Below are 25522 nucleotides of genomic sequence, written 5' to 3'. Positions count from 1 at the left end.
TGAAATTTTATCAGTTAAAATTGTGGCTGCGTCAACACGAAATGTGACAGGGTCGAGATGGCATTCCGATAACCTCTTGTTATATAAATTAGCTGCCAATTGTTTATAAATGACCAATTCGGAACCCTACTCAAAATCACAAAGCGTCAAATTCATGCTATCTCCCTGTAACAAGTTTTTTGTAATTTTGGAAAGTAAATGTATCTACTCCGATACCATTTCCATTCATTACTATTCTTTCAAAGCACACCCAATTAAGAAACTCAAAATCACAATGTTTTGTACAACATTCAGTTGTATCCTACAATGCATGCCTGTGGTGAAATATGATATGAGCAATTTTCTTCCCATCTCACAAACAGCAAGTGACAATTGTCGATATTTTTCACATTCCAATGATTAAGATTATTAAGAAAATCCCGTCATCTACATGGTAGTAAGCCGAATGTGAAGTCTATATTGCATGCCATTAAAAAATAGCTGGTTAAAGCGTGCTCCGACATCAGCACTACCCCTTTCAAAGAGAGGTTCTCAGTACCCCTTGCTAGTTGTAAGAGGTGAATAAATGAGGTGGTCTTTTAAATGAGACCACAAAAACCCGAGGCCCCCATGTCACAGCAGGTGTGGTATGTATGAACAAGAAAGATCCTCCCTGATCATAGGCCAAATGCACTGAGCATAGGCAGCCCTCCACCAGCACTGGTGACTTCTCCATATGATCGAAAAATTCTTGAGTGGGACATTAAACTATTTAAAACCAACCTTTTAACGAGAAAATACATCTGATAATTGCTAATGAATTCCTAAATTAAGGAGAAATAACACAGCAGAGAAATTTGATATGGATGAAAAGCAGAGGATACCCAGTTATATTTTGAAATTGAAAACTTTCAAATTAACTTATTCAATTTTTAAAAATTGCAGTTTTTAATAGAAAGTAATCTGAAGAAGAAAAAATTCAAAACCCCTGCTGGACTTGAACCTGCATGCAATCTTCATGCAGACTTGGATTTCTAGAGAAAAAAATTTCACCGAGATCCTTTCAGCCAGGACCCCCCCCCCCCCCCCCCCCCCCCCCCCCCCCCCCCCCCCCCCCCCCCCCCCCCCCCCCCCCCCCCCAAGTAAAGACATTCAGGTAATAAGAATATGTTTTTTGATGTTTAATGCTTAATCACCTTTCCTAGTTACACTAAGAGGTTGATTAACATGTTGTAATATATTTGGTGACCCAGTTTTTCTGAGTGACCTATAACAAATACATATCATTACTAAATTACTAGCTACCTAAACAGTTTCATTAATATACACTCTGTGACTGATTACATTAATTATACAAGCTCGTACTTAACCTTTAGAAACCATAAAACACACATGACAGTTTATAATGTGCAGTCAGACTAAGCTGGATGGAAGTAAACAAGCATTAGCATGAGTTCCAACACGTATCTTGTCTATGTAAGGTAACAGATGTCTAATTTAGACTGGAAAAACAAGGAATAAGACTAATTTTAGAAAAAGATCACAAAAGATGAATTTTACACCTTTAGAAAGCCCTTGGTGAACAAGTTATGACAACTAAGCAGCCAATCCTCAAAAGCTTTCTCAAATGAACTTCAGTCTATTCAGAAAATTAACTACTTTACAGCACTGCTTTTTGTCTATAATCTCTCTTGCATAAGGTGTTTGTAATCCTATTTTTCAAGTGATCAGTCTCATCCTATGAGCGTCCGTTACCGTGACCTTTCCAGTATGACAAACACCTTTATCAATCCTCTGATTGTAAAGGAATTAATCAGCAACCAAATGAAAACACTTTCATCTCCCTTTCACTTCACTGGCACTGAGACAAAGAAAATACAAATCAAGAAACAGTCCAAAAAAACAATCATCTAGTTTGACTCGCGTCAAGAAAAACCAAGAATTGAAACGCTCTTGCACATCAATGAATTTTCTGCTTAAATTAGTGTAAACAATAAAAGAGATTACAGAAGAATACAATGATAACCAAATTACAGAGTAATAAAATCCCACAAGCTTGTGATTGATTCCCAATATTGAATATGTGCACTAACCCCAAACTTCCAGCCAATCACCTTAGAAAGTCCACAACTTTATAGAATTACAGGGATTAGCATGTTGCTGAGACCTGCAGAATGGCATTGTTATATTTCAAGTACAACAAATATTTACCTACTAGATATGCATGTATTTTATACTGTGGTTCCCTCCTTCATAATGAACTTGAAATCTTGTACATTTGTATCTAATTTCAACAGAATTAAATTTCTAAATGTTATAATTTTAGGACTCATGGCGGGTGTGACCGGTCATCAGGGGATGTTTACTCCTCTTAGGCACCTGATCCCACCTCTGGTGTGTCCAGGGGTCCGTGTTTGTCTGATCCCACCTCTGGTGTGTCCAGGGGTCCGTGTTTGTCTGATCCCACTTCTGGTGTGTCCAGGGGTCCGTGTTTGCCCTTCTCTTAATTTTGTATGCTTTATAAGATTTATGAGATTGACCACTGTTCTTTTATGATTGTATCTATCATGTTTATGGAGAAAAAAAAAGATCAGTTACAATTGAAAAATCAGGGAAATATTTCTTTGAATACAGAGATACATGTACTAGTTTTGATGAATATATTTCATATCAGTACGCATCTGCATTTTCATGCGAGTATCAATGCATTTGATATGATCTGAACAGATAAAAATTTCAAGATATTTTATATCGATGTGCATCTGCATTTTCCAATGTGAACATACATAAAAGACTGCACTCCCTTGAACGCAGATTATAGCACCAAGGAGTAGCTTACAAAAACAAAAGGACGATTTAACAGACAATCTAAAACGAGAAGAATGATCTAACTAATTAAAATTGTGTTCCGCCAAATATGAAATGCATTGCTGAATGTGCACATAATACTATACAAGTTCAAGTAGTGTGCACCGGAGGCTCCCTGCACATAGAGGTCGGAGTTGTTTTTTTTTAATGGTTTCTAGATTTCTATCTTTTTGACAGTCGTTATCTCCTTTTCCTCTGTGTGATTATCAGAATGAGCAAAGACAGTTGGTAGTTTTACTACACTGCACTCTACACACAGGGAGGTGTCACCCAATTAGTTATATAGCACTACAAATCAATGCCGGTTTTCCCATCAGTCATCTTGGTTTGATATAGATCTAAATTTCCTGGTACTCTCAAGAAACTTTGCAAGCATAGAATCCATATATATCCTTCTACTTATTTTTTTTTTTTATTTTTATTTTTATTTTTTATGTTTCAAATGCCTTCTACTTGATCTGAACTATGTATCAAATCTCACACAAAGAGGCTAACTTGTCATGTATCCTTTTTCAAAGATTAAAGTTTTATTTTATAGGACAAAATATCAAGTCAAATTATAGTGTGTTTACTGACAAAGCATTTCAAGGTTTCTATAATCATACACATATGGACACTGATATGGGTGTTGGTCAACACAATTGACCTGGGGTCACTTTTGATAAGGCAGATTTATTTTACAGCCAGAACCTTTCCGAGCACTTAATTTTTTCTTTGAGCCTTTAATTTTGTGATTGTAAATAAATCCCATTTCATTATTGGCAAAAAAAATCACTTGAACTTTTAAGAAATCCGAATGAATGAAATTGCAGCCATTAATTTATACATTAAAAATCATTAAATTCACAAAGGAAAACATAATAACATTGATTTCCCGAGTATTGAGTATTGATTTGATGTGTATTTATGTCCGGGGTAGCTTTTTGCAGGCTTAGTCTTGTTTACCTGCAATAATGTAGTCCTCTCCAAGTTATTGGGAGGGGGGGGGGTTAAAATAAAAAAAAATTGGAGAGGGTTACATTATTGCAGCAAAGTCTTGTTACAGAAACTGTGTATCGTACGGCTATAGTTACTTCAATACTTACTGTAGAAAAATAGGCATATAAACCATTCATTGGAATGCAAATCTTGGTATTGGCTGGTGTCTGTAACTCCCGGCCTGTGGTCTGCTTTGCTTTTGTCCAACATCAGGGCCCCCTGTATAATACACAATAGATTCTCTGTCAGTTACAAGTTTTTGTCAGTTAATGATCCTAACATGATACTGAAAGAAATTCCGTATGCCCCCGTCCTGCACCACTGACAAATACAAATTCAATTATTCAAATAAAGTCTTATTAGTTTCGTCACTTCTCTGCGAAAGAAGCACAGAATGATCGACATATATCACTTGAAGATAAATACATGAATGATGGATGGACTACACCGGCCATTCAACCAGCAAACAAAATGCAAGCAGTTTTACAGAACCCAGTGTTTACAGAATGATTTAAAAATACTCAACAATTAATTCCATTTAAAATCATGGAAATTATAAAAGTACTTTTTTGATAAACCGCGAGCATGTTTGTGGTGCTCATCTGATGGAGCTCTGGGTGAATAACATTTCCCTTTTTTTCCATTTAATTAAATCAGCCAATGATGCAACAACTTTTATGTTAATTTCAGCTTATGATAAAGGAATCAAAATGATCCATCACATGTGGCTTTGTGTTTATTTCTGTGATTCAGTATTAAATGTGAACATGTAGCCATTTTACAACATTCCCATATTTTAATTTTTCTTTACTTTGCATACAATTAACTTTTCATTCCACCCACGTATTCCAAGGTTAGATTCAACAACCGTTCCAAGATGAAAAATTGTCAAATAGCTTTAAAACAATTTGCACATGTAAAAATTAATTATGTATAAATAATATTCCAATACTGTGATAAGTCTCTATGTAGAAAATGAAGTATATCTTGTCTAAACAACAACCTAACTTTCAGTATTTTGCCTTTAATTAACCTTGAGCACTCTTGAACACACAAAGTTGTCAAAATTAGATCCTCTAACCCTCATGCTTGGAATAGCCATTCAATTATCAATTGCTTTTTACCCAAATCTTTATACCCAAATCAAAATCTAATACTTGTGAGTTGCAATTTAAAAACAGAACATCAAAAGAGGAACTTGTTACTTTTCTCACTCTGAGTGGAGAACCCTCAAGTCCTAATAATTACTGGGGACTGACAGTAATGGAAAATTTTCCATCATGAATAGAGGTGCCAAGTGGTTCCATTAATGATGTATGTAGAGTTCCTAGTTATCTCCCTTTCATACATGGGTCATTACCCCTAAGTTAGCTGGGATCTCCAGCTGGTATGTCTATTGTGGAAAAAAGAATGGCAGTAAGGTTACATCATCAACTTCACCACTCTCTATCTCCAATATAGCTCCCTTCTCCTACATGTGAACACCCTCTACCAAAATACAGGAGATATAATTTGTATCTAAGCAGACAAATGATTAGGTAGGAATTAATTACAGGATGTCCCTCCTTAATGTCAAGAGTCCCTCCAATGAGTTATATAATGTTCCTTTATCACAGGCACATCATTAATGACCCTGCACACCCAAAACTCTGCCTTATCTTTGTTTTGAAACATCATAAAGCATTCATTTAATTTCATTATTTTCTTCTATATTAATGCTGTCCTCCACCAGTTTTAATTAATTTCCAGAAAAAACCATCGTCGCACGGATTATTGTTTCATTCTATTTCATGAAATAGAATGAATTTGCAAGGATGGAAAAGACACCCTGTGGATTTAATTTTTATTTTCCTGTTATATGAAGCCAGGGACCTTGGTAAAAATCAAAGAAGGTGTAAATGAAAATGACAGATTGTGTTCAGAAAGGTGTAATGGTGTATGTATATAACCAGCCGGTTTTTAAATTCAAAGATTATCAGGAGTTCCAATGTTAAAATGCACACCTTGTCTACACCTGTTCTCAGGTACAGTCTGCCTGTCAGCAGCAACATCAACAAACCTTCAACTAAACATTCAACTACAGGAAATTTAAGAGTACACTTGCACCGAATATTGCAAATATAACTCCAGCAACACACTTCTTGATCCTCCACCTTTGTCTCTGTTCAATGTCCAAAACTTTAGATGAAACAGGACGAAGTTTAAAATTTACTAAAGGTCATGAACTCAAACTGTAAACGTAGTTGTACGTGTAACTGACACAAGTTTTGCTCCAAGTCATAACATAAACTTACCTGTGACATCACTGCTGAAAGTCGTAACATAAACTTACCTGTGATATTACTGCTGTAAGTCGTAACATACACTTACCTGTGACATTACTGCTGTAAATCGTAACATACACTTACCTGTGACATTTACAGAAAATACAAGCATAGGAGTTATCGCTCTAGGCAACATTTTGAAATATGAAAAATTGATTATTTATAGAAAATATAACTTTTACAGTATAAAATAGTTTACCAGATTTTTCATCTAACAATCTATCACACACAGGGAATAAAATTCTTAAAAAAGATATCTTCTATCAATTTAAGAAAAATTTAATTCAATTTTTGCAAAAACCTATAAGGATATAGAGCTATCTAAAAATTGACATCACACTATCCTCACATTGCATCATGCACTTGTGTGTAATCAAAGATTATGCTATACAAACATTCTCACCGAATTAATCTATTTTTTCTCAAATTATTGATTATGTAATGTCTAGTATAATGCCCATTAATAGTCAATTCATTCATTTTATTACAAAGTATAAAAATACTAGTCAGAAAACTGCGAACATTTTACTCTCAAACTTTACACTTTTATTCAGCTTGTGAGTAATATATATATATATATATTCTGTGTGTGTGTGTGTGTGTGTATGTATGTATGTATGTATATACATGCTGTCCTTTTCCTCATTTGTCTAAAACATTATGAAAGAATTCCAGTTATAAGAAATACGTCAAAACCTATGTTTAATCCTAACGTTTACAAGTGCATGCACTAATCACAGCAGTTACACACAAGTAAATTCAATCGTAAAGCTTTGTACAGCCTTTAGTAAAACTGCGTACTGCAATATCTATGCACAGTAATAAAACCCTCTGTGCAACATCCTCCCCCCTGCAACATTTGAATGAGAACTCAATCAAAAGGGTATGCAATTTTTCCCATTCGAATCCCAATATCCCTGTAGTGGTGTATATTGGGATTTTTTTTAATCTAATATACCCCCACTGGTAAACAAGGACTTGCATTTCACAATATGAGACACAGGGACAATTAGAATCCATCACACATGGACAAGAAAAGTCAACCACCATAATCATGGTTTTATCTCCGTTTCAATAACACAAACGACCCCTAATAACAAACTATCAAAGCGTCTTATGTCACTAAATCAATAGTTTGTTTCATTATTGTGTGCTTCAAGCTGGCAGGGACCTGGAGTAAACAGGCATTTATTAAAGAGATTATGGAGCCACGTCAATTAATGAACAAATCCACCTGAGGGAGGTGTAACTATCTCTTGGTTAATGTCAATCCATGAAAACCGGGACACCAGGTCCCCACTGAGAAGGACAACGACATCTTCCACCACACCACAATCTGTTTATTATATTTTCGTCATCATATAGACCTGAAAACACCTATCAAAGTTTTATATGGCAATATAAATGTACTGTTTATTTACTGCACACAATGAAAATGTAAATGAATTGCGCAGTAGGCGTATGGCACCGTCTGAAGAAAAGGGAATCCTAAATCTTTCCCCTGAGTTGACACAACTTTTTCCTTAACTTGGTTCAGCTATCAGCAAGAAATTTTTACATATCTAAAATTTTGATGAGGTATCCTGAAAAATTTCTACATTTCAATCATACATAGTAGATTATTACATACAGTGTAAAATGTCTCCTGAAACAAAAAAATACCCCACTGTTGTATCATGTCATGATACCTGGTATGCAGCACCTTGCAGTAGATGTATTTATACACTAGCCATGATGAATTCTGAAGCAGCCCACCAGCTTGCTGTTGTTGGTCTTAATTAAAACCAAAGCATATCTTTTCACAAATACATATCATAACCCATCCCTTGTTTGTAAGACAGAAACATAAACATCAATAATAGAGACGTCAGAACGAGTACGTCTGATAGATATGCATCACATGGATATCTATTGCAATTGTGCAACAACAACAAAGAAATCCTAATGCAACCCAATTGCTGCAATAACTGCAAACACAACTTTTCTCAGTGCTTATAATTATGTGCACCGAGTACTTCGTGTCACTGTGTTGTGCTCTGGCAAGCACATGCAGTAAACAACATGTGCTACATGTTTATAATCCAACCCATAAAAATTTTATTTGCAAAAGATCCTCTGCTCCCATTATCTTTCCCTACAGGCATAGGTCATCAAGACAGGGACAACAACAAAGTTGATGTAAACAAATTCAAATAACAAATACACTATCACTTCTGCAGTGATTATGGATGGATTCCAGCAAAACCCCATTTATCTAATGGGTCCCAATATACACAGAAATATGACTCATTGTTTAGACTGAATTCTTGCATATGCTAATTTTTTTTTTTGAATTGGCCTATTTATATCTGTGCTCTTTAGCAATGTAAACATTGCATCAGCTGACAACTGTTGCACGATTTAGTATTCAAAGGGGAATAACTCTACTTAATGAAAAATGACCATGACCTTGAATAATTGCTTTCTCAGTAACATTAACACATCATTGAATTTTATATAAAATTCCCCTCTCTCGTTGAATTCATGTGAGGATATAGGTATATCTATATAAATACTACTATTACCCAATAAATGTCATCTTCAAAAACAACAGCAAGCTATATCTGAACGGAGGGAAACTTGGCTGCTACATCTGAGCCTGATGCGAGTAACTGTTACATACACATTAACCCAATTCTAACATGCAATTCAAGGCCAGCACGGCAAACTTACAATTGAACACAACGGCAAAGAATTTCATGCTTTACATCAAATTCAACTCTCATTATAGACATTTTATATGCCACGATTTCTCTTCCATATATAATGATGGCAAAGAATTTCATGCTTTGCATCAAATTCAACCCTCAAGTTTCATATACGGACTTCTCTTCCAGATAACCTGTCGTTGATTGAACAATTTCAATCTGATCTTCTAGGACTGCAATCATTTAATCAAATAGTAGAAAAATCCATTTCTGTTCATCATGAGCTTATATAGCCCCCCCCCCCCCCTCCCTCCCTCCCCCAATCCTGTGCTGACAAACCAACAGGTGGTACATGTTTTATCACTATAGCTGCCTTCCTAGTGATAACAGTAGCTCATCAGTACATCTGTATGCATGTTTGCTGCACATTTACACAACGTAATGGGAGATTATCTTAGTGAAGACACAAATCTCAGGGAGGAAGGGGAGAACAGTGACTTTCTGGAGATTATAAACATAAACGGACTTCATGATGGGTTTCATGGATGGGTCATAATCTAGTTAATTCTTAATTCTGGTTAGAACCAGATAAATTTTCATAATAGGTAACTGTAAGTGTTTTCCACACAATTCAAAGTTTGCTATACATGAGTACCGTGAGTATATCCCTGACCTGTAAAAGCTATATATAACTTGTACTTGTTTGTTTACACATTCTGAATCCAGTGGGTTTTTTTTTGGTTGTTGTAGAATTTTTTAAAATCAGACAGCATTAGAAAAAGAACCACATCCTGTATCCACCGCAGGTTACATAACATCTTCTCCTAGGAAGTCACAACACAAAAATTAGCTGGCGGCAGCTCAATTCAAGGCCCCACAAAACAATTCTCCTTTCTTTTTAAAGTGAAAGTTTTATGTAACGAGCTGGCTGCCAATCTTTCAAGAGCTATAGTGACTGCTTTTCTTTCCTCAGCAACAGCCGTATCACGGCTCTAAAAATAAACACATCCGATCAATAATGTGAAGTCTTCAGGTTTAGGCCATAGAGCAGTTACAAATGGTTAATAGAGTATTTTCAAGTACCATTTAGTAAAGAAGCACCATTATTCAAAGTCTCAAATCTCTTCAGCTTCCTTGTCTAGTCATTGTTACAACCTTTTCAAATTTCAAAAGAATTTGTACCCACAGTCAAACCACCATGCGCGAATCCAGGGGGGGGGGGGGGTGTGGGGGGGGGGGGGGGGTGTGTAAACAGGGTTGAACCCTCCTCCCTTCTGGTGCATTTTAGTGTAACATTTCAGTAAACTATGATTTTTTTATTATTAGTACATAGGCATGTCTCAGTGGTATTAGTATTTACACAATCCAGTAAAACATGCTTATAGTGAACATGCTTATATTACGAATTCAAGCTTATTGTGAAGTGATATTTATTCCCCATTGTGAGGAAAATAATGAAAATTTTATTGGATACAACAAGGTTTGGTTATAACGCTGTTTTTTTTGCTTGCCCTGGAAATTTGCTATGACTGTTTCACTGCATTACTAACATATGTAAATTGGAAAATGCATTGTGATTTATCATCTTTTTCGACAATTACTTTTTAAAAAAAATATGAACACTCAATCAACAGGTAGGAATGGGAATGGAATGGGAATCACAAAGAATAACTAACAAGTAGACAAGCTGGAGTAAGTTAAACTCTCCACGTCTCTTTCAGTGGATTTCATGATCAATTTTTATAAACTTACACAATCTTCATAGATTACAAAATGGACTACTGTAGAATCATTTAAATCTGTGGGGCCAATTTTCATGAATTGCTGAATTTTTACGGGTTCATCATGTTCATGAGGACGTAATTTCATGGATTTATATATTTGTAAGATTCTTGTATATACTAGTTGTCTTTAATCATTGGGGATGTAAATTCGTGGGTGAGGGGTACCCACAAATTCCCCGAAAATTGAGCCACCACGAATTCCAATGATTCCACAGTATCAATTGCCTCCACATTACAGAAAATGCCTGCTTTTGTCAAACCCCACCAGAGCATTTTAGCATCCTCCCTCATCATTATGCCAACTCAGCTAGAATTTGGTGATTTAGACAAGATTTTCCACCGATTTAAGCCCCATCAGGAAAGCGAAAAACCCCAAGAAATCCTGATTCTGTAAATATTGTTCCCTGATTTAGGACAACAAACCCCAATTTCTAACCCGAATTTGAAATCCCGCGCTATTTCTTTTGTGGCTAGCCTATCAGAAATCGCGACAATGAGGAGCATATTTTGATAGTAATTAATCGAGAAGATGGATTTGAAATTGGCATTTACTTTAGACAAACGTGAATGACAACGATGATAGTTCCACCACCAACCATGGACATTCCCAATTTTCACCTTTCAGAATGGCCGACACTGACAGCATCCAAGACATGCAATAGATACATCAAATATGTTTTTTCAAATATGTATATCTGAATCTATAGCAATAAAATCATAAGGGACCTAGTATTCAATAGACTTTTTGATAATGTTTAATTTGCACAGACAGTTCAGTTTTAAAGTTAAATGATATTAGAAGGTAGCCCCTTAATTTACTATTAAAACTACCTTTTGACGATTACCCCCCAACCCCCCGGAAATCATTTCAGATGTCATGCATGCAAAGATTTTGTTCGCGAACTTCGTGGCAGGACAGAACACTCCTTTTCTGGTTGCAGATAATGCAAGGCCAACTTATTACAGATGTTGCGAGATTGCTTCTGTACTTCTACCTATAATCATGTGCTTTAATAAAAATTTTGATAAATATAGTATAGTCCAGTCATGTTATTGTGTAAAAGGATGCAACTTTAAGTATTAATATACATGTGACTTATTGTTCGAGGGGATACATTAGTTTATCTTTAACTTTGTTAAATATGATTTTAATAAAATAATATGTGCATCTTTCAAAATGTGTTTTCTTTCAGTATGGTTGAAGTTCTATAATGATCAAACACACTTGATGTTGTGTTAAAAAATGTTACATAGCCATGTACAATGATTATAGATAAGATTGATATTTTCTATGAAGAGAAAAATATTCGTTTCAATAAAAAAAAAAAAGTCGCAAATTTAGAGCTTTGAAAAAAAGGTCATCACGCGCAAAATCCCCCTTGGGAATTTTGAAAAGTTGGCAATGGTATGTAAGTGGATATGAGATTCAAATCCCTTCCTTCTTAAATTTCTTGACCTGCCTATGTAAACGTTAATATGCATGTGTAATTTATGCAACACATGTTAACTTAGTGTAAAGTCCCCCCCCCCCCCTTCCTCGTCAAAACTAGCTGTATCTTTAAGAAGCAAAGCAAAACCTTTGAAATAAATAAAAACAAAATTGATTGCTGCTTCAAAGACCAAAATCTAGTAGGATTATAATAATATATTTCAGGAATACGGAAACTATCGTCTCTACATACCACACTTCGGTGTCATTAGACTACACCTTGTCATCTGCCTGTCCATCTTTCTAGCTGTCATTTTCTTACAGTATAAAGCACTTCTGAGTGACATGTTCTTAGGAAATATTGTATAGTCTAATAGATATCTGTTTTTTAAGTGCCCCTATCGGGTCCATAATTTCTGAATTTAGATGAGCCATACTTTTTAGAAGCTTTTATCTATCCACCACTTTTTTGGAAACTGCTGATTTATGCAAGGTCAGAATGTCTAGTCATTGACATCGTACCAAATCGCCATGCATGAGAGAATAACCTTCCAGGTATTAAACGTGGCATAAAAAAAATATGAAGACCTTAGGTCACCTCTAAGGACATCATTTCATGGTAATGGTCAAATGAACTGAATCATAAATCATGCTGACTAGACTAAATTTCTATACAAAAGACATGATAAAAATGAAGTACATTTGAAACTGTATGGATTTCAATTTTCAATAGCAAATAATCTAAAATACTAATACCCCTCTCTCTTTCCCCTTTTTTTCTCTCCCTCCCCTTTTCTCTCCCTATCCCTTCTTTTTCTCTCTCTCCCTCCCCTTCTTTCTATCCCCTTTCCCATTCTCCTTCCTTTCTCTCCCACCCTCCTTCTTTCTTCCTACTTTTCTCTCCCTTCCTCTTTCTCCCTTCTTTTCTCTCTCATAATAGATATCATATAGTTAATCATTCTGACAATTTACATCTTACAGGTCACAATTTTCAATACATATTAGTTGATGAATGATTTGATCTGCAACTATAATGATCATTCATCAACTTTTATATGAAATGCAATCATTCATTTCAAACTAATGCATTATACCTTGCCAATGTCAGCCCAAATCGCCCCCACTCATTAACCCTCAGTCTGAATCAATCCTGGGCATATAAACAAGCATTTTTCATTACAGAAGACATACACATACAATTTGTACTGATTTGAACACAGGTTTCATCACTAGCCTCAGAGACAGTTTTTGATGGCTCCTGTACGATAGATTTTTAGCCTCAACGACAAACATTTCCCCCCATATAGAATATTATTTCTTATCCCTAGCGTTTGACACCAAGATCATGTACTCCATTTAATTAACAAAGTGGCAAGCACTCAATATTGCACTCTGTGCATTTATGAACATGCACAAGTGATTTGCATGATCACATTTTTCCCTACAATATCTTCACTCAAGCCATGGATCAATTTAATTACTTCTTTCAGTGGAATGACCTTCTGTCCTATTATTAAGTCCTGACCTCACAAAAAAAAACCTCAGAGATTTTAATATATAAATCCTAACAGCAGGGTATTAAGTGCAGGGCTTTGTAATACAGATAGGTTACTCCACACTTAAGCTGCTGTTATACCATTACAATACTGATTTCATAACAGGACATTCACCTACAATAGAAGTACGTCATTTAGAATGCTTTAGTACATGGACGTTTTTTGATCGAATTTGTTCCCTCGGAATTCACTGGACGTTTTTTTTCTCCTACATGCTAACATGACCTAACTACCAGCATGACATTATCATTTTTTAATGGATCTCTTTCCCTTCCTGTCTAATGCCCCTATCAATTTCCTAGCGTGATTCCAGAACATATATATTGTAGCTTGCAGAACTAACATCCATCTCACCTATAGTTGTCAGGTAGTGTGTTTAACTTTTGATATCTGAGTCCTCTTGTTTTGTGCAAGTTTGTACAATGCATGCTATTTTAGCTTTGAAATGATAAAAATTTGAGTTTTATAATATCACAGACATGCCATCCCTGGTGTCCCCATTGTTGTAAGAGTAAAATAATGAACGACCACATTAGTTGTAACTTCTAATTTTGAAACAGAATAGAACAGATTTATTTCAAATTCTGAGCCTAACCAGGGCATATAAGGAGAATTACATACATAAGGGGAAAAAACCAAAAGATATATTTAAAACATAATTTTTTAAAATCTGTACAAAAAGGGAGGCCCATGGGCCACATTGCTCACTTGCGCAGCTGCATTTTCCCCATGTATATTATTACCCCAATCTTCCCACAGAGAGCATGGGTTAAACAGACTATAAGCTACACTACAAAGACTCTACCAAACCACTGGATCGCCACGAGTGGAGAGGAAGACTTGGCTCTCGACAGACACACAGGACACACTCTCGACATGAGGATTAATATAATGGCCTGTATAATCAAAACCAATTGATGATGATGATGATGAAAGGAACAAAAGAATAGGACAATCCCATCCTTGGTAGTTATTTTTGAAAAAAAAAATCAATAAAGTTTTGCACACATATATATATTCCTATTCAATATGATGAAGTCTATACCGTGATCCTGCCCAAAACCCAAGGATCCAGGAGAGAACAAATATGAATCTATTTAACATGAGGATGCTTGCTTAATTGGACAAATAAAGCCCTGATGGTTTTAGAGAAGATGTCTTGTTCTAAAAATTTCTCATACTTTTAATAATTCCTATGTAAAACTTTGATTCTCAATTCGATTCAATGGGGACCGAATTCCTGGCTGTCAGGTGAGTATGATTTGCACAAACTTGAAGCTTCAGCTTTCACACATTTTATCAGTTTTCAGCTCCAGTGATTCTAGAGAATACCTTACAAACACCCCAGGCCATATTTAAAAGATTGTTTGTTTCCCCTCCCCCAGGTCTGACTTTTGAAACAGACTTAGGCAGGCAGGTGGGTTTTTTTTTTTTGGTTGAAAATTTTTGCTGGAAACACCTATGAAAAAGCAGCTCAGAGCACCGATAGTCATTTTCAATACTGTACATCAGAAGAAGGGTATGCCATGTATTGGTCGAGCTTGTTTTTATGTTGGTCACTGGATTGACATGTCTGCTGGCATTTATAATTCATATTCTTGGACATGTTAGTGTGAATGCACTCAGTGGATGCAATATGTTGGTTTACTTTACGAATACCTACATAGAAACATTACATCTTTTCAAAGAAAACATTGAAAACAAAAACATTTATTCTTGACTTTGTAGAATACTAATAAACATATCAGAATGAAAGAATTATACTTAATACAGCTGTAACATCTGGCTCGAAAGCCATGCCGTTTGTTAGCTTGTTTGACACAGTGACAGAGACCTCGTCTAACTTATCTATGTTGTGATCATCATCTGCAGTTAAATCATTCAACACGTCATTCCAGGTACAACTTTTAGAGTAACTGTAAAGTCGATTTACCACAATCGTTCCGATGTTTGTTTGTATTTTATTCTAACAGTAGACGACAAAGCGATCTTCATGTTGCCCATCTTTGAAATCTTCCGACAACATCGAAACTTCGAGAAAAATCCCAGCAACTTCCGAAAATAAAATTTGGAACGGACATGATTTTTGTTCCAGAAATTAAAAAAAAAACCACGCAATTTTTTGGTAAAAAAACTTTTGACCCGGGCCCTTTTTTTTTGACCCGGCCGGGCGAGGGGAAACAAACATATTTTTATTTTTAGCCCCATCATATATTCCGTTCATCTTACCTTGGAACAGAACAAGGTTCTTCATTTGAACAAACTTAAAATCTCCTTTTCCTTCAGCTAGAGTTGTGCCAAGTTTGGTTGACATGAGTCGTGCGATTCTACAAGAAGTTTTCAAAAATGTAAAGAGTTTACAACAACAAGGATCACAGAAAGTTAAAATATGTTAAAAGTATAAATTAAAAGCAAACAAAAATATTCTGTTGCATTTAAACTTTGATTTATGAATCTGAAGAGAAGTAAGGTAATTCAATGAACAGTGATTAATGTCATAAATCTTATAACAGCGATTTTTTTCCTTATATAACTGGTACCGATAAACGGTACCATTCCCAATGCCAAAAACCATTGATTTTTCCCAATTTTGAGAAAAAAATTCCCAATTTACTTGCCGAAAAATAGACCACTGACATCGTAATTTACTTAGTCTGAAACGTTGTACAAAGTTAACTAAAATGTCCACTTCCGGTATTAAAACGAAAGTACAGATCATGGCAGTACACGTGTTTTGTAGAACTACGACGATTCTAAAACGAGACTTTGACGATTCCTTATGTCTCACAACAGCAAATATTACCGTAAAAAGTTTGTAAAGAGATGATTACTTCTTGTTTTGTTCTCTTTTCTTTTCTTTTAGCTAAAATCATTTGCCGATACATTGGTAGAAAATCCCCAATTTGTTCGATTTTGATGTTATTTTTCCCAATTGAATGGGTACTGGTACCAGTACCATTGGGTAGAAAAAAATCGCTGTATAAAGAATACAAATTAAGAGAAGGGCAAACACGGACCCCTGGTCATACTAATTTCTGTGGAAACGAGGGGGTTATTCATATTCGGTCTTTCCTATTCCTGTACCAAATATAAATAACCCACTAGTTTCCACAAAAATTATGGACACACAAGAGGTGGGATCAGGTGTCTAGGAGACGCAAGTATCCCCTGTTGATCGTTCACACCCGTCATGAGCCCTATGTCCCGATCAGGTAAACGGAGTAGTCTGTAATCAAAGTAGTAAAGAATGGCCTATCAATTGGTATGAAATGTGAGAGAGCATACAACCTAACAACAGTATTTGCAAATTTAGATCATCATAATGGCCATTGCCAAATTGCTCCTAATTAACTAACAACTAATTTGTAAAATTTACTCCAATAAATTTTTCTTATTGATAACCAAACTACCAACCTCAGCCCAAGCATCACAATTTCCATTATTTAAAAAATTGATTAGTTCTCTCACTCAATGAAAAATCTGGTTGCATCATACTTGATAGTCGGATTTGTTATCTGGTCTCAAATAACGTTTGGCTCCATTTCATTTGATTCGTACATTCAATGTTTCAGTGGAACCAATTCATCCATATTCTAATCATTAAGCTTGATACTTCATATGATATAATGAAAATCGATTCTTCGTATACCTATCTCCCTCCTTTTCTGATTGAAATTATTTTGGATTTAAAATGTGTGCCTGTGCAATATCAACATGAAATTGTTGTTATAAACAAGTTTAATACTGATGTATACAGAGTTTAAAATCATTTAATAAATTTCTAATAGAAAATTGATCTGTAAAGCTGTCCTAAAGGGACTAACCCCCCTTCACAGCCCCATCCCATCGCCAGACATAAATTTAACAGTCTGTATTTATTTTAAAACCTGTATGATGGAACACTATATATATTCTTCCCAGCTTAAATCTCTGACACAACCTTTTACAGCTATGATATACAAACTTGCAAAATTATTGCTCACAACAAAATTTTACATATAATTCTGATGTCTATACGACTTGTAAAACCAACACCTTCGCATTGTAAGATGATAATAAACATTTAAATGCAGGGATGCATGCAATATTTTGCTCGCCCATTCGCTAATGTGACTAAAAAGTCTCTACTGGACCTCTAATAGTTTAATTCTACATATGGCACAAATTTTTACAGTGTTTATTGCTAGAAATATTTATTGCCCGTTTCATGACTTTTTCCATCACAAATACTATTTTTGCAAATGGATAACAACCTTTAAGATAAGAATTCTATATCATTTTCTTTTAAAATGTGGCAGCATATACCATGTATAAGGAGTGGAAATAAACTTATACATGAAATAATAATAAAAAAACAAACAAACAAACAACACAAACCCCACGACATTTGTTCCTTTTACCATGTTTGATAAACTTGAATGTATCGAATTGAAAATAACTGTATTGTGACAAAATTCTACAATACCTATCATAGCATGAAGGAAGCATATCATTTCACCTCTAAGAACATAGTTTGATTGCCAAGACCAGTGCTTTTATACCTCTAAAATTGTAATTATTTTTCCTGCACAGATGAACTTATTGACAAATGACTAATAATTTGATTTTTAATACTTTATTTTTCACTTTTTTTTCTTCTTTTTTTGCTGTTTCCTAACCTTTAAAGTGACGATAAAAAATATAGTCTAAAACTTGTGAATTACATATGTAACTTGTGAAGACTGAGACAGTTGTAGTTAATTCTATTTTATTTGATATCAAATGTTCATTCTTACGTATACCTGAAAGAAAAATAGATAACGGTAACTTTTCAATGACCTGAAATCTCTAGTTTCTTCACCTGAGATAGGCCAAGATCAGCAAAACACAACCGAGACACTTCAGAAGTTATGTAGTGAGTATCCGGGTGACAAGTCTGTTACTAATATACTTCCCATATCCAACACTACAAACAGACTCGCGCATCCTCAGGGTTCAAATGCTGGTCAGTGTATCACACTGTCACAGCTCACAGCAGTAAATACATAATTAAAACCTCCAAATGACCCTCCACTGCTCTAAATAGAGATAAGGTCAAGACTATTTTTAGACTGCTCATACAGGACTGTTTTTTTTTAAATAAAAGGCAATACACATGCCACTCCAAGAAATCGGTAGCCAGTGGCAATGTGACTAATCTACAAATGAAAATACTCCAGGAACAAATTATGTGATTAGCCACATTTTTTCTGGGTAATTGAGACAACATGTATGTATATATATCATATATATATATATATATATATATATATATATATATATATATATATATATACACACACAAGTTCATTCCAATACACATATATCTACCAGCTCATAATCAAAGAGAGGCAACTCCTACAAAATACTTGTACAGTTTATACTTGATGGAACCACCACACATCTTTTAGGACTAAGCATCTCTCCTTGCATGTGATTTTATTGGTGCTATTAGAACACTTATATAATCTAATCGTAATATTTCAAAATAAGCTATTTCAACAAACTCTAAAATCAGTTATAAGGAGTTTAAATGTGCATTACTTATATCTAATTCAATATATAAACTTATTAAGTTAAATACGATTGCAGGCGGTTTTATCCATATTACACACTTATAATCCCCAGAGTTGCTCCATCCAGAATAGTATACATATCAGGGCTCGAAATTAACGAGAAATACTCGCAAAATGCGAGTACATTTGAAAAATAGCGAGTAAAAATAGTGGACACTCAAAATTTTAGCGAGTGGTAATTTACAAACCATGATCGTATTGTATCTGTTTTATATGGTGATGTGCTATTCACTTTTCTTAAACTTGCATTCAGAATCATACAAACGCTTACATGAACGACCGATTTCAACAACCGTTTCTATCCGGATTTTTCTTTTATGATTTTTTAAGAAACTCGGGAGTCAAACAAATGCTTTAGAGGTCGGACATCGCATTATTATGAAAAATATAGACATGTGCCACGAGTCATGTTCACTTATAGGGTGATTAAATTGAATTCCAAGTATGAGGTTTTTGTTATTCATTTATCTAAAAAAAAAATCGGAGTCTATGTTTTAGCAAATCTTCCGGTAGTTTATATTTTTATCAGAATGACCTACATGGTATCTACATTAATTTATTGTCTTATTGATGTCGAGTTGTAGTGTTGACACGAGTGTACTGCTCGGTGCGTAGATGATTATCAAAAAATTCCATGGGACTCGAGATTGTGCTGTTTATAAACCATGAGTCTGGGATTCTCTTTGAAAAATCACTAGTGACACCCCTGACGTGGCATGAAATTGGAAGACATTGGATCTAGACCTGCGGTAAACAGGTTGTGGATTAGTGGTGCGATGGTCAAGAGACCTAAACATTGTATCATATGACTTACGTAACTTAGTGTCTTGTCCAAACGATGCCTGTTGACCCGGCCACTAGGCTCAATAATGATAGGGAAAATCATTGATTAAACAAGAGGCCCATGGGCCACATCGCTCGCCTGAGTCACCTTGGCCCATATCTGAAGATTTTTCATATATATTTACATGTAAAACCTTAGTCCCTATTATGGCCCAAACTACCCTTTGCAAACTTGAATCTACACTGTCAGAAAGCAGGGTTGGCAAAAAAAGTGGTCAATATGAATATTGACCGGGCCGGTGGTCAATACTGGTTAAAACTGGTCAATACTGGTTGATTGAAAATTGTTTGGTCATTATAGTCTGTGTTGTTGGTTATTTTAAATGTTTCAGTGGCCATTATGGTAAATACTGTAATTCATAACATGCACTATCAGTTTATAATATACTTGCAAGTCATAATATTAAATAAATAATGTAAATGACTCAATTAAATTGGGGAAGATATAAAAGTTTATTGTAAAAATTAAAAACTGTTTCGTGGCCGTATTACTTTGGCACTGACAACAGCATTGCAGTCTTTACATCTTGCTGTGGTCTTGTTGTTGTCCTCAACAATATCATAGAAATTCCAAAATGTTTTGTTGAAGCCATAGATAGTATGATGGGGTAAGTGTTTTCTATTTCTGTTCAAATTCTTTAGTTTATCAAGAACTACCTATTGTTTCAAATCTTCATTTAACTGTTAAATAAACATTTTAGGGGGTGTGCTGGTGATGTTTTCATAAACAATAACATGTACACTGGTCCTCTCTGGTCCCAGAGTATGCTAATTAACAACTGTCAACTCTGTTTCCTGTGCTCAGGTACATCTCCTGCTCTGTACATTGCAACACATTCATACATGCCAACTTTCCCGATTTAGGCGGGATCTTCCCGATTTTACCCTCCGGTCCCGCTTTCCCGATCGGGAAAGCAAAATTACCCTAAAATCCCGATTTGAAATTTTTCCGACCAAAATTTCCGATTTCACGATTGAAAACGAGTTTGAAAGCGGGATAATCATGAAATCTCGTGACCAGAATTGGAAATTCAGCGTCATTTCTGAACTGGCCAATCAGAAATTGGGACAATAGTCAGCCATTGCTGTTTACCTGTGTCGCATGGTGTCGGGTTGGTCTGCCTGTGTCGGGGTGTTTATTGGACAGTACGAAGCATGTTTTGATAGTAATTAATCGGGAAGACGGATTTCAAATTGACCTATCCTTTACACAAACGTGAATGACAACGATGCTAGTGTCACCACCAAACAATCGGACATTCCGCCTCTCTCTGACAGCATCCAAAATTTGCAATAAGGTACGTCAAGTATATATTTTTTCCAACTATAATAATATAGGCTATCCAAATCTATCCGTCTATAGCGATGTATTATATAGTCTATATAGTGTAGTATTCATTAAATATACTTTGTGATGCGTAATTCGCACAAGTCTGTACTGAATTTTTTATTTAGCAAGTAGCCTTAATTTACAAGTAAAACGGAATATTTTGATGTGGTTTTTTTTTTCCTGGTAATTATTTCAGATGTCATGGGTGCAAAGGTTTTGTTCGCAAACTTCATAGCAGGGCAGATCACTCCTTTTTTGGTTGCAATGCAGATTATTCCACCAGTCTCTGCAAGCCCATGTTTACAGACAAGCAAGATCGCCTTTGCAGTCGTACCTAAATGCATGTGCTTTAATTTAAATTTTGATATATAGACCGGCCAATGTTTATTGTATGGTGTAAAAGGATGCAACCTTAAATATTATTTGATATTATGTATGTGACTTGTTGGAGAAGATTTTTTGCTGAATAGATGATTTTAATAAAATATTAATGTATATCTTTCAAAGTTTTTTTTATATAGTTAATGGTCAAACACATTTGATGTTGTGTTAATATATGATACATTAACAATGATTTGATTGATATTTTATTTGAAAGGACAAATATTTATTTTCATGCTAAAATGTCGTGAATTTTGAGCTTTGAAAAAAGGTCGTCGCGCGCAAAATCCCCCATGGGGATTTTTAAAAGTTGGCATGTATGCACATTGTTTATCTACAGCATCAGTCACCCAATTCATATTAAATCACTGTGTTTATTTAATGTCCTGTTATTCTTAATCTGTCCAGGTACATGTATAAGATGATCCTATTGTCTAGTTATGCTATATGTGACCCTCTTTTATAGTTCTGAAGATATTATGGTCACAGTTTCAGCAAACCAAATATATTAAACTTATGAAATTACATCTAATTATATAATGAAAATTATTGATAACCAATTGATCCATATATCATAATGAAAAGGCTTAATTTATCTTTGCAAAAAATATACAAAAATAGGAAAATGGACAGTTTAAATCTCAATTGACCAGTATTGACCACTTAGGGAGTATTGACCGGGACGGTTAAAACCACTGGTTAAAACCGGGGGCGGTTTTAACCGCCCCACCCTGTCAGAAAGCTTTCATGTAAATGTCAACTTCTTTGGCCCAATGGTTCTTGAGAAGAAGATTTTTAAAGCTTTTTCCTATATTTGTACGTAAAACTTTGACCCCCCCCCTCCCCCCCCCCCACTTGTGGGCGGCCCTATCCTACCCACCCCCCGGGGGCCATGATTTGAACAAACTTGAATCTGCACTATTTCAGAAAGTTTTTTTTGTAAATATCAGCTTTTCTGACTCAGTGGTTCTTGAGAAGAAGATTTTTAAAGATTTTTCCTATATATTTGTATGTAAAACTTTGATCCCCTATTGTGGCCCCATCCAACCCCCGGCACCCATGGTTTGAACAAACTTGAATCTGCATTATGTCAGGAAGCTTTCATGTAAATCTCCGCTTTTCTGGCTTAGTGGTTCTAGAGAAGAAGATTTTTAAAGTTTTTCCCTATATATTTGTATGTAAAACTTTGATCCCCCCTTGGGGCCCCATCCTACCACCGGGGGCCATGATTTGAACAAACTTGAATCTGCAATATATCAGGAAGCTTTCAGGTAAATTTCAGCTCTTCTGGCCCAGTGATTCTTGAGAAGAAGATTTTTAAATGACCCCACCCTATTTTTGCATTTTTGTGATTATCTCCCCTTTGAAAGGGACATGGCCCTTCATTTGAACAAACTTGAAAGCCCTTCACCCAAGGATTTGTTTGGTTGAAATTGGCCCAGTGGTTCTGGAGAAGAAGTTGAAAATGTGAAAAGTTTAACAGACAGACAGATGAACAGACAGACGACGGACAAAAAGCGATCAGAAAAGTTCACTTGAGCTTAAAGCTCAGGTGAGCTAAAAAAAAAACTATGTAAAAGAGCACTGCTTCATTATTTTTATATTAGCTTGTAGGTTTTCATTTTAGCCTGTGGATTTTTTACTCACAGGCTAAAATTAGCCTGTGGTAGAAAAAGTTAATTTCGACCCCTGCATGTTCACCTGAGTGATTTTATGCTTAGTTGTCTCACCCCTTTAAATAAAATGAAATACAAGTAAGAAGTTCTTTAGCTTTCAGCCATTGAAGTTTGTACGCACTCTTAATTTACACAGAACATCTTTTTTTAAATGTTGATGGCTAGTTAATGAAATAATAAATTTTAAAATACACAATTGCATTTTTCAATTGTATTTGTAGTGTATATATCAGGATTTTCCCCCATAGACCGTAAAAGGTAATACTGTTTCAGAGTAATTCAAATCAATGCAGTTTTTAGGACATGACCCCTGGCACTAACATCAAAGTAATGCAATTTCTAAGACATGGTGCCATGGAGAAAAAATCCTAACAGATGATTTTCCTTGCCTTCTAAACACTTAAAAATACTATGCCCTATCCAACAATAATGCTCAGAGTCGTCTTACAACAGCCTTCTCATGAAACCGAGACAAAAATACACAAATAAACTACTACTTGTCTCTCAAGGCTGTCTTCTGTAAATGGTAGCTACAGCATCGGAGTGAACACATGATTTAGGCAATTTCTGTGAGACATGTATGAAATATAGTCCTAATCTACTTTGACACAAATCATGTGCGGGGGAGGGGGTTGCAAAACCAACTCGGCTCAAAACAATATTTCTATACCAGGCGCGTAGCCAGAAAGAAAATGAAGTGTACGCAAAGTATGGCAAGGGGTGTGGGGCCGCCTTAAGGTCCCCAGTGGGTCCAGGGTAAACCCCCGGTGGGGGCCCAGGAGGCAAAATTTTTTGTGCATCGAAACAGGGTTTCTTGTCAATTTTTAAACCAAAAAGAATTCACAAAATTAATTTCTAAAGTGTTTTATAATGCCAACTCACCGTGTGTACATGCATGGACTGACTTTACATTTCTTTATGAATCGTGTTATCCTTTTTTTCGTTGTTATCGACTGGTATATATATGTTAAAAGTTACTCATAACAATGACTATCTTAATTTGTCTACTACATGTACATACATGTATATGATGTACATTATATTATTAATCATGTGATATTTGACATGATGTTAATGATTCGAAATTCAAAATGGACTTTATTAAAGTTTGATTAAATGGACATTATGATGTTGATTAAATTATAAATCGGAACTATATGGTGTAAAGTTAATTTCTGAGACACAGATATTTCTCTAGCAAATGATATGTACGCAGTTGCGTACTTGCGTATAGGCGGCTACGCGCCTGTATAATACTCTGCGGAAAACAATATGAAAATTATCAATATCTGATTTTCTAATTTTGTTTTTAGTGGCATGGTCGATGCTCATCCATTCATCTTACATCAGATGCGCAGATGATGATGGTATGTCACTTATATGTGCACGTCACACTCGCAGACCGACCAGCTATTTTCATTACGGGCATCCCACCGACCACGAACAATATTCTATTCATATTGTGAATGCTTATATCATGAATACTTACCTGATATTACGACATAGGTATAGTAACGCTGACTTGTCACAGTGTGCACAAAAAGTTAAAATAATCCGTGTAAACAATGGCGTTGTGTGTTGACAAAATTTTGCGCGGGAATGTCAGCTACTATTGTTGGTTTCCTTCTACTAGAGAGCTCTACGAGGATGGTTGCACTAATCAGCGACAGTATCACGTAGAACTGACGCACCACAAATTCAATAAATCAAGAAATTAACTAAAGACCCCACTGGACTCATCATATGGAGTATATTTGAAATGTTGTTTAGCTGAATTCAAGAGAGACACAAGTTTCAGTATCGTTCATGTTTCACCTGAATACAAGTTACAGTACACTTAATCTCATTTGAAATTCGACTCGGTGGAATATTTAGACCGATACCTTCACCGATGAGGGTGTTAGTCCAAATATCCAGCCGAGCCGAATCTCAAATGAGATTACAGTACACTAAATTTCTCTGACCTTGAGATATTTATCAGAAGTGTAATAAAGAAGTGCATTAAATTTTCAGAAAAATTAAATACACTAGTCTCTTAAAATGTGTCACGACAGAATCATGTCCACAGACAAACAGCTGGGTGGAGAGACAGA

General features: G+C 35.4%; 2 long non-coding RNA genes across 11 annotated transcripts in view; one reads left to right on the top strand and one right to left on the bottom strand.

Moving 5' to 3' along the window:
• Window positions 1-25252, bottom strand: part of LOC125657643 (uncharacterized) — a 53735-nt gene extending 28483 nt beyond the window's left edge. For 5 of the 10 annotated variants that reach the window (XR_008798768.1, XR_008798775.1, XR_008798772.1 and 2 more), the window contains exons 1-3: window positions 24919-25251; window positions 15835-15932; window positions 3933-9828 (exon numbers count right to left, since the gene is read on the bottom strand). This is a non-coding gene — a long non-coding RNA (uncharacterized LOC125657643). Of the gene's footprint in view, window positions 1-3932; window positions 9829-15834; window positions 15933-18445; window positions 18796-24918 lie in introns of those variants that run through there. The other 5 variants (XR_008798774.1, XR_008798771.1, XR_008798776.1 and 2 more) reach the window with 3 other exon arrangements.
• On the top strand, window positions 20497-21869 carry LOC130050339 (uncharacterized). The gene is made up of 2 exons (XR_008798777.1): window positions 20497-21340; window positions 21569-21869. It is a non-coding gene; the product is annotated as an uncharacterized LOC130050339 (long non-coding RNA).
• Window positions 25253-25522: the final 270 nt, after the last annotated feature.

Source organism: Ostrea edulis, chromosome 9, assembly GCF_947568905.1.
Source record: "Ostrea edulis chromosome 9, xbOstEdul1.1, whole genome shotgun sequence".
NCBI classification, from domain to species: Eukaryota; Metazoa; Mollusca; class Bivalvia; order Ostreida; family Ostreidae; genus Ostrea; species Ostrea edulis.
The sequence above is the reverse complement of the archived record's forward strand: the minus strand, read 5'-3'. Positions and strand labels throughout refer to the sequence as shown.